This window comes from Pseudochaenichthys georgianus, unplaced genomic scaffold (assembly GCF_902827115.2).
Source record: "Pseudochaenichthys georgianus unplaced genomic scaffold, fPseGeo1.2 scaffold_1666_arrow_ctg1, whole genome shotgun sequence".
Taxonomy (NCBI): Eukaryota; Metazoa; Chordata; class Actinopteri; order Perciformes; family Channichthyidae; genus Pseudochaenichthys; species Pseudochaenichthys georgianus.
Genome location: NW_027262469.1, coordinates 19390 through 29487, shown reverse-complemented (window position 1 = coordinate 29487; position 10098 = coordinate 19390). Strand labels below are relative to the sequence as shown.

The 10098-nt window shown below is 42.3% G+C and overlaps 1 long non-coding RNA gene across 1 annotated transcript; it reads right to left on the bottom strand.

The window, feature by feature from the left end:
• Positions 1–6236: 6236 nt before the first annotated feature.
• On the bottom strand, positions 6237–8303 carry LOC139433266 (uncharacterized). Its single transcript, XR_011642817.1, has 5 exons — positions 8117–8303; positions 7653–7840; positions 7278–7391; positions 6438–6887; positions 6237–6355 (listed from the first exon to the last, which is right to left on the bottom strand). It is a non-coding gene; the product is annotated as an uncharacterized lncRNA (long non-coding RNA).
• Positions 8304–10098: the final 1795 nt, after the last annotated feature.

The window sequence follows — 10098 nt, the reverse complement described above, 5'->3', positions numbered from 1 at the left end:
TTGGGAAATGAGAGAAGTAGAAAGTACAGGTATTTGAGTTCAACATGTAAGAAGTAGAAAGTACAGGTATTTGAGTTCAACATGTAAGAAGTAGAAAGTACAGGTATTTGAGTTCAACATGTAAGAAGTAGAAAGTACAGGTATTTGAGTTCAACATGTAAGAAGTAGAAAGTACAGGTATTTGTGTTCAACATGTCAGAAGTAGAAAGTACAGGTATTTGAGTTCAACATGTAAGAAGTAGAAAGTACAGGTATTTGAGTTCAACATGTAAGAAGTAGAGAGTACAGGTATTTGAGTTCAACATGTAAGAAGTAGAGAGTACAGGTATTTGAGTTCAACATGTAAGAAGTAGAGAGTACAGGTATTTGAGTTCAACATGTAAGAAGTAGAAAGTACAGGTATTTGAGTTCAACATGTAAGAAGTAGAAAGTACAGGTATTTGAGTTCAACATGTAAGAAGTAGAGAGTACAGGTATTTGAGTTCAACATGTAAGAAGTAGAAAGTACAGGTATTTGAGTTCAACATGTAAGAAGTAGAAAGTACAGGTATTTGAGTTCAACATGTAAGAAGTAGAAAGTACAGGTATTTGTGTTCAACATGTAAGAAGTAGAAAGTACAGGTATTTGAGTTCAACATGTAAGAAGTAGAAAGTACAGGTATTTGAGTTCAACATGTAAGAAGTAGAAAGTACAGGTATTTGTGTTCAACATGTAAGAAGTAGAAAGTACAGGTATTTGTGTTCAACATGTAAGAAGTAGAAAGTACAGGTATTTGAGTTCAACATGTAAGAAGTAGAAAGTACAGGTATTTGGGTTCAACATGTAAGAAGTAGAAAGTACAGGTATTTGAGTTCAATATGTAAGAAGTAGAAAGTACAGGTATTTGAGTTCAACATGTAAGAAGTAGAAAGTACAGGTATTTGGATTCAACATGTAAGAAGTAGAAAGTACAGGTATTTGAGTTCAACATGTAAGAAGTAGAAAGTACAGGTATTTGAGTTCAACGTGTGAGAAGTAGAAAGTACAGGTATTTGGATTCAACATGTGAGAAGTAGAAAGTACAGGTATTTGTGTTCAACATGTAAGAATTAGAAAGTACAGGTATTTGGATTCAACATGTAAGAAGTAGAAAGTACAGGTATTTGTGTTCAACATGTAAGAATTAGAAAGTACAGGTATTTGTGTTCAACATGTGAGAAGTAGAAAGTACAGGTATTTGGATTCAACATGTAAGAAGTAGAAAGTACAGGTATTTGTGTTCAACATGTAAGAAGTAGAAAGTACAGGTATTTGTGTTCAACATGTAAGAAGTAGAAAGTACAGGTATTTGTGTTCAACATGTAAGAAGTAGAAAGTACAGGTATTTGGATTCAACATGTGAGAAGTAGAAAGTACAGGTATTTGTGTTCAACATGTAAGAATTAGAAAGTACAGGTATTTGGATTCAACATGTAAGAAGTAGAAAGTACAGGTATTTGTGTTCAACATGTAAGAATTAGAAAGTACAGGTATTTGAGTTCAACATGTAAGAAGTAGAAAGTACAGGTATTTGTGTTCAACATGTAAGAAGTAGAAAGTACAGGTATTTGAGTTCAACATGTAAGAAGTAGAAAGTACAGGTATTTGAGTTCAACATGTAAGAAGTAGAAAGTACAGGTATTTGTGTTCAACATGTAAGAAGTAGAAAGTACAGGTATTTGTGTTCAACATGTAAGAAGTAGAAAGTACAGGTATTTGAGTTCAACATGTAAGAAGTAGAAAGTACAGGTATTTGGGTTCAACATGTAAGAAGTAGAAAGTACAGGTATTTGAGTTCAATATGTAAGAAGTAGAAAGTACAGGTATTTGAGTTCAACGTGTGAGAAGTAGAAAGTACAGGTATTTGGATTCAACATGTAAGAAGTAGAAAGTACAGGTATTTGTGTTCAACATGTAAGAAGTAGAAAGTACAGGTATTTGAGTTCAACGTGTGAGAAGTAGAAAGTACAGGTATTTGGATTCAACATGTGAGAAGTAGAAAGTACAGGTATTTGTGTTCAACATGTAAGAATTAGAAAGTACAGGTATTTGGATTCAACATGTAAGAAGTAGAAAGTACAGGTATTTGTGTTCAACATGTAAGAATTAGAAAGTACAGGTATTTGTGTTCAACATGTGAGAAGTAGAAAGTACAGGTATTTGGATTCAACATGTAAGAAGTAGAAAGTACAGGTATTTGTGTTCAACATGTAAGAAGTAGAAAGTACAGGTATTTGTGTTCAACATGTAAGAAGTAGAAAGTACAGGTATTTGTGTTCAACATGTAAGAAGTAGAAAGTACAGGTATTTGGATTCAACATGTGAGAAGTAGAAAGTACAGGTATTTGTGTTCAACATGTAAGAATTAGAAAGTACAGGTATTTGGATTCAACATGTGAGAAGTAGAAAGTACAGGTATTTGAGTTCAACATGTGAGAAGTAGAAAGTACAGGTATTTGGATTCAACATGTAAGAAGTAGAAAGTACAGGTATTTGTGTTCAACATGTAAGAAGTAGAAAGTACAGGTATTTGTGTTCAACATGTAAGAAGTAGAAAGTACAGGTATTTGTGTTCAACATGTAAGAAGTAGAAAGTACAGGTATTTGTGTTCAACATGTGAGAAGTAGAAAGTACAGGTATTTGTGTTCAACATGTAAGAAGTAGAAAGTAAAAAGTCGTCAAACTAAGTACTGATACCAGAAAAATGTAAGTACAGTAACGAAGTATTTGTACTCCACTACTTCCCTCCTCTGCTCCTGACACACAGCTGAAGAAAGGGACACCCTTTGGCCAAACGTCCTCGCTCACAGATATACCTGGAATGAATCGCAGATATCATAACCTCCTCGACAACAAAGCGGCTCCGCTGCCTCGAGTCTAGACTCATCCCGTTCATCAGAGACATTTAACTCTTAATGTTCAATCTGTAAAACTCTGGGGTTTGGTTTCTCACTTCCATTCACTGAGTCCTTCTTTTTCTGAAAGCTGCAAACACTGAAGGTCATGAACGGACACCGCCAGTAAACACTGCAGGAAGATTTCAATGTCTCGGTCTTGTATTTTTGTAACTCTCAAATATCCGGTGTGTTCATTAGTGACAAGAAGGATCTGTAAAGAAGGACATCATCATGACCTGCAGATTCATACTTTATCAATAGTACTTAATGCAAATAAATAAAAGCCAACGTCTGAATTCTTAACATACACATATACTCATGGTGCTGTCTCTTCTATTTAGACTACACTATTTTCTAAAACACTTGCATATAGTCACTAAATTGTGATAATGTGGAAATATTTTCAACGGCATTATAATTGGAGAGATGTATTTTGTAAATAGGGAAACACTAATGTGCACAAGGGGGGATGCCCAACCCAACCCAAACCTAAACAAGTAGATATTTTTGTCTCGAAATAAAGTAGAAGTTTGATTATTTAAAAGAGTTGATGTCCTGTCTTTGTGTTGTATCGTGCCTTCCTGTTTTATTTGGAAAAGTAACTCTCCCTCTCGTTTCAGGTCTCTGTGCTCCCCCGCCCTGATTGTGTCCACCTGTGCCCCTTACCTGGTGTATATATGAATAATAATACATTTAAATTATATAGCACACTATAAAAACAACGTCATCTCGAGGTGCTTTTAGCCTTCAATCAGGAGAGACGGTTTTGATGTAAGAATACATATTTATTGCCAGGAATACACAAATGAATGTAATGGAGTTTTGGCGATTAGCGGGAGTATCATTCGGGAGGTGAGAACCGATCCGATGAAACCCCCCGGGGTCTAGACCCTGGTGGTGGTGAATGGATAGTTGGGGTCGGTCTGAAGGGGAGGGGCTTAGCTTGACCCTGGTGGTGGTGAATGGATGGTTGGGGTCGGTCTGAAGGGGAGGGGCTTAGCTTGACCCTGGTGGTGGTGAATGGATGGTTGGGGTCGGTCTGAAGGGGAGGGGCTTAGCTTGACCCTGATGGTGGTGAATGGATGGTTGGGGTCGGTCTGAAGGGGAGGGGCTTAGCTTGACCCTGGTGGTGGTGAATGGATAGTTGGGGTCGGTCTGAAGGGGAGTGGCTTAGCTTGACCCTGGTGGTGGTGAATGGATGGTTGAGGTCGGTCTGAAGGGGAGGGGCTTAGCTTGACCCTGGTGGTGGTGAATGGATGGTTGAGGTCGGTCTGAAGGGGAGGGGCTTAGCTTGACCCTGGTGGTGGTGAATGGATAGTTGGGGTCGGTCTGAAGGGGAGGGGCTTAGCTTGACCCTGGTGGTGGTGAATGGATAGTTGGGTTCGGTCTGAAGGGGAGTGGCTTAGCTTGACCCTGGTGGTGGTGAATGGATAGTTGGGGTCGGTCTGAAGGGGAGGGGCTTAGCTTGACCCTGGTGGTGGTGAATGGATAGTTGGGGTCGGTCTGAAGGGGAGGGGCTTAGCTTGACCCTGGTGGTGGTGAATGGATAGTTGGGGTCGGTCTGAAGGGGAGGGGCTTAGCTTGACCCTGGTGGTGGTGAATGGATAGTTGGGTTCAGTCTGAAGGGGAGTGGCTTAGCTTGACCCTGGTGGTGGTGAATGGGTGGTTGAGGTCGGTCTGAAGGGGAGGGGCTTAGCTTGACCTTGGTGGTGGTGAATGGATAGTTGGGTTCGGTCTGAAGGGGAGTGGCTTAGCTTGACCCTGGTGGTGGTGAATGGATGGTTGAGGTCGGTCTGAAGGGGAGGGGCTTAGCTTGACCCTGGTGGTGGTGAATGGATAGTTGGAGTTGGTCTGAAGGGGAGGGGCTTAGCTTGACCCTGGTGGTGGTGAATGGATAGTTGGGTTCGGTCTGAAGGGGAGGGGCTTAGCTTGACCCTGGTGGTGGTGAATGGATGGTTGAGGTCGGTCTGAAGGGGAGGGGCTTAGCTTGACCCTGGTGGTGGTGAATGGATGGTTGGGTTCGGTCTGAAGGGGAGTGGCTTAGCTTGACTCTGGTGGTGGTGAATGGATAGTTGGGGTCGGTCTGAAGGGGAGGGGCTTAGCTTGACCCTGGTGGTGGTGAATGGATGGTTGGGTTCGGTCTGAAGGGGAGTGGCTTAGCTTGACTCTGGTGGTGGTGAATGGATAGTTGGGGTCGGTCTGAAGGGGAGGGGCTTAGCTTGACCCTGGTGGTGGTGAATGGATGGTTGGGGTCAGTCTGAAGGGGAGTGGCTTAGCTTGACCCTGGTGGTGGTGAACATAGACATATAAAGAGTAGACGCCGCATCGACCGCTGCTGCCTATTGGCGCTGACGAGCCGTGGGGCCGCCATCTTGGACCGGTCACCCGCTCCACTCAGTGTGATCTGTCTGGCAGGCGCAATGAAGTGTCAGCGCATTTTATCAATCATAACTCGCTGAATACAAAACTGATTTTCACGGGGGGGGGGGGGGGTTTTCTGCAAACGTCATATATGTAGGCATGATACCGGACACATGATTCGGCGTATTTTAATATTCATAGTAGGCTTAACAGCAATAGAATATTCTGGTATTTGATAGCCTATGTTATGTATGATGGGTATTTTGCAAAAGACACACGATATATAATATATACACACACACATAAAAAAACACTAATGGTCTATATATGATAGTGAAGCAGATTGTGTAGGCCTATACTCAGCTATTTTAATAAGTTGAAAAATGAAGAAACAATAATACATTATACATAGACAGAAGTTATATATCAGTAAAAATGAATATCTATGTCATAAAAAAATGAAAATGTACTCTACATCTATATAAAAAATGTAAATGTTCAAGTTAAACACAAGAACATGACACCACCCCGCCCAAACCATATTTACACAAAGTTGCTCATGACACCCGAATGCCCCGTGCATGCGGCTCCTCCAAAGCATGACTGAGAACCTCTTTCTCATATCTTTGTCTTTGGGAAACCATCAAAATAAAAACGGGAGATTTGAGAGTCAACACAAAAACATTTTAAGAAGGAGGTCAAGCTTATTTTCTTCCTTCTCCTTCCTAGATAGATTAGATTAGATTTTAGATTTAGATTAGGACCCTTTGTGTTTCAGGTGACAGAGACTTCGTCAGGTAATATGCAATGGGAGCCTTCCAATGTCCGTGTAGGCCAACCACCATGAACACAAGAGCCTCAGTAGCAGCATCGGTCTCATTGTTTCCATCACCCATGTCGCCAAAACCAGACATTGACTGGTTATGTGGATTATATTGCACATGTTTCCTGATGGCCATGTCATCCAACATGAGTGAAACACATCCATATTTAGCCTGGTCGTCCTGGCATCTTCTCTCCAGCATATCCAGCATCATCTTGTTCAGGCCAGGCTTGCCATCCACCGAACACAGCCACCTGTACAAAAATTGAGAAGTAGCTATTTAACGTACTTGCAACCGTAATTTCCAAAAATGAAATTGAACAACATTAAGACTACCTTTTTGTTGTAGTCTCTCTGAGGTATTTGTATGCCTTTGGACCATGTAGATGGAGTGTGAGGGCAAGCTCTCTGTGGTCCTTGGAGTACTCATGGCCCTGCTTTGCCTTCAAGTCTATTTGAAGATCTGAAATTGTATGAGAAAAAATTAATAAGTCCCCTTCATATAATAACAAAGGAGTTTAATAAAGAGTGTAAGAGTAAGATGTACATGAATCTCAAAGTGCTACTTTCATCTTCCCTGAGTAGAAATCAAGCCTCTTTGAGTTCTTCATTAATGAGGTTCTTTTCCCTCAAATCCCCCAAAAGAGTCCTCACTGTGGTCTCTGCCCTCTTTTCTCTAGCCATGGCATTCTTCCTCTCTCGCTCGAGACTCTCCACTCTTGCTAAAGCTTCATTGAGTCTGGCCTTAAGAGCAGTAGGAGAAGCAGGCGAGACATAGCTATGATCCTATAAGAGGGATGAACATGGTTTGAGTGATGTTTCACTTCACACACATCACTTTGACACAACTAGAGTATGGCCCACATTCTTTCTTATAGTCATCACCTGTCAAAGCCACTGCCAGCATCATGCGTGTGTGTGTGTGTGTGTGTGTGTGTGTGTGTGTGTGTGTGTGTGTGTGTGTGTGTGTGTGTGTGTGTGTGTGTGTGTGTGTGTTGTGTGTGTGTGTGTGTGTGTGTGTGTGTGTGTGTGTGCCAGGAATGCATGTTCAACATGTCTTCAATTGTGTGTGTATGTGTTTATTTGTGAGTGTGTTTAATATGAGTGGCAGCAAACAAGAGAGATTTGACTTTGTCTAGGACCATTATGAATGATGTTGAAAATAGAAATACTCACATCATTAGGCTGAGGTTGTGAGTGTGAGGTTGAAGCTTCTGGGTCGTCCTGAGGGGCCACAGACAGGCTCTCTTCAGCTTTTCTGGAAGGAGACGTAGTCCTGCCCTTTTCTGGCTAAAATGAAAAAAGCAGAATACCACACACACACACACACACACACACACACACACACACACACACACACACACACACACCACACACACACACACACACACACACACACACACACACACACACACACACACACACACACACACACACACACACACACACACACACACACACACACACACACACGTATGTCACCCTGCCCTGTTATTGATAATAGAATATTTACATGTATGAATGCTAATAGCCTTATGATGATACACCTACTCTTTGGAGGTGAACCGGGAAGCTGAAGATGGAGGGAATAACACCATCTCTGAGTCGGACAATCTGTCCTGTCAAACTCGTCCTGCTTACAATGCTCACTGCAAATCACGGATGACTCGCTTGCAGTGAACCCTTCCCTCCTCAAAGCAACTTCCCACTTCTTTCTCATATCTTTGTCTTTGGGAAACCTTCAAAATAAAAACGGGAGATTTGAGAGTCAACACAAAAACATTTTAAGAAGGAGGTCAAGCTTATTTTCTTCCTTCTTCTTCCTAGATAGATTAGATTAGATTTTACTGTATTCATCCCACAACGGGGACATTCACTTGTTACAGCAGCGATTTATAAAGTCTCAGTTGGCCATGGACATAATGTTTGCTGGCTACGATTTCGCTGGCGGACATCAATACAGTACAATAATATTCTATTTACAAAATACAACCAATTATAATGTTGAATCTTACTTGTGAAAAGTAATCCCCCGACCCCTGTTCGCAATCGTCCGCCGATTTGCACAGCAATATGCTGCACAGTGCTCTGGCATCTTGAAACCTCTGCTGTCTCTGGGTAGAATGTCTGTAGGATGACCGGTCCAAGATGGCGGCCGTATTTCTTGCGCCCCAGCAGCCAATGCGGCGTCTACTCTTTATATGTCTATGGTGGTGAATGGATAGTTGGGTTCGGTCTGAAGGGGAGGGGCTTAGCTTGACCCTGGTGGTGGTGAATGGATAGTTGGGGTCGGTCTGAAGGGGAGTGGCTTAGCTTGACTCTGGTGGTGGTGAATGGATAGTTGGGGTCGGTCTGAAGGGGAGTGGCTTAGCTTGACTCTGGTGGTGGTGAATGGATAGTTGGGGTCGGTCTGAAGGGGAGGGGCTTAGCTTGACCCTGGTGGTGGTGAATGGATAGTTGGGTTCGGTCTGAAGGGGAGGGGCTTAGCTTGACCCTGGTGGTGGTGAATGGATAGTTGAGGTCGGTCTGAAGGGGAGGGGCTTAGCTTGACCCTGGTGGTGGTGAATGGATAGTTGGGTTCGGTCTGAAGGGGAGGGGCTTAGCTTGACCCTGGTGGTGGTGAATGGATAGTTGGGGTCGGTCTGAAGGGGAGTGGCTTAGCTTGACTCTGGTGGTGGTGAATGGATAGTTGGGGTCGGTCTGAAGGGGAGGGGCTTAGCTTGACCCTGGTGGTGGTGAATGGATAGTTGGGTTCGGTCTGAAGGGGAGGGGCTTAGCTTGACCCTGGTGGTGGTGAATGGATAGTTGAGGTCGGTCTGAAGGGGAGGAGCTTAGCTTGACCCTGGATTCAGAGGGACAGGAGGTGAAAAGGGGGGGAGGAGGGTTGCGTCGAGTCACCTGAAATGACAGCTGTCAGAGGGGGGAGTAGATTTAAAAGGGTTAGCGGAGCGCTATGATAGGCTTGTTGTGAGAATAGAGCGAAGTGATTGGTTAAGCTGGGGAGTGACGCCCCCGATCACTTATTGAGAGGAGAGAGAGTAGAAACATGGAGAAAAGACGGTCTTCCTGGTTGAACTTGCGGTGAGCTTCATATGTCTCCCTTTATCTTGTGCCGGTTCGTCTTATCGTGTAACGAAGACAACCAGCATTTATCGCCAAGTGATGTTAACATTACTGATTTGCTCAGTGCCTCGTCCTCATATATAGCTTTCCTCAAGCGAATGATTTTTGGTTTGAATCTGCGTTTACTGTTCCCAATCCAATAAAGACTTGACTCTGAAAACCTTCTGTGTTTGAGTCGTGCATGTGGGCTCATGCGTCAGAGTTTGGTCTTGACATAATTGGCCCCGCCATAAATGCTTGGAAGAAATTATTACCGGTGTGCAATGTGAAGATTGCTTTATTGTTTGCTGACGAGATTAAAATAAGATTTCAGCAATTCAAAACTAGTTATTATAAAATGTCTGTAGTTCAGAGTGACATAAATGATTGCATGCCGCCGACACAAAAACATCTTCTGTTCACAATAAGAATACGAAATAGCTCGATTTGAGCCAACACCACAATATCTTTCTGCGCCTGATCAAATGCCATTGTTGTCTATATGTAAAGAAACTAGTAGATATTTTGCTCAAAACTAAAATAGTTATATTTTTGCAACCCAAACCTAAATAATTACTCATTCCGTCCAACACATCTCCTCCTTTTCCGCGGAATAAATGCTTGGACGAAGTTATTGCAGTCGTGCAATGTGAAGACTGATTAATTGTTTGGTGATGAGATTTTGATTTGATTTGATTTGATGTATTCCGAACATGTAAAACAATACTACAAATGAAATTAAACATGATAATTATTATACTATAGAAACTTAAGCAGCGTCAAATTTATAAACAAAGATGTTACCGACTTATTGGAGGAGATTCAAAGAAGATTTCAGATTTCAGCTCGTTCTGTAAAATGTCTGTCGTCTCTTGCTGTCTCTGCAGAAAATAAA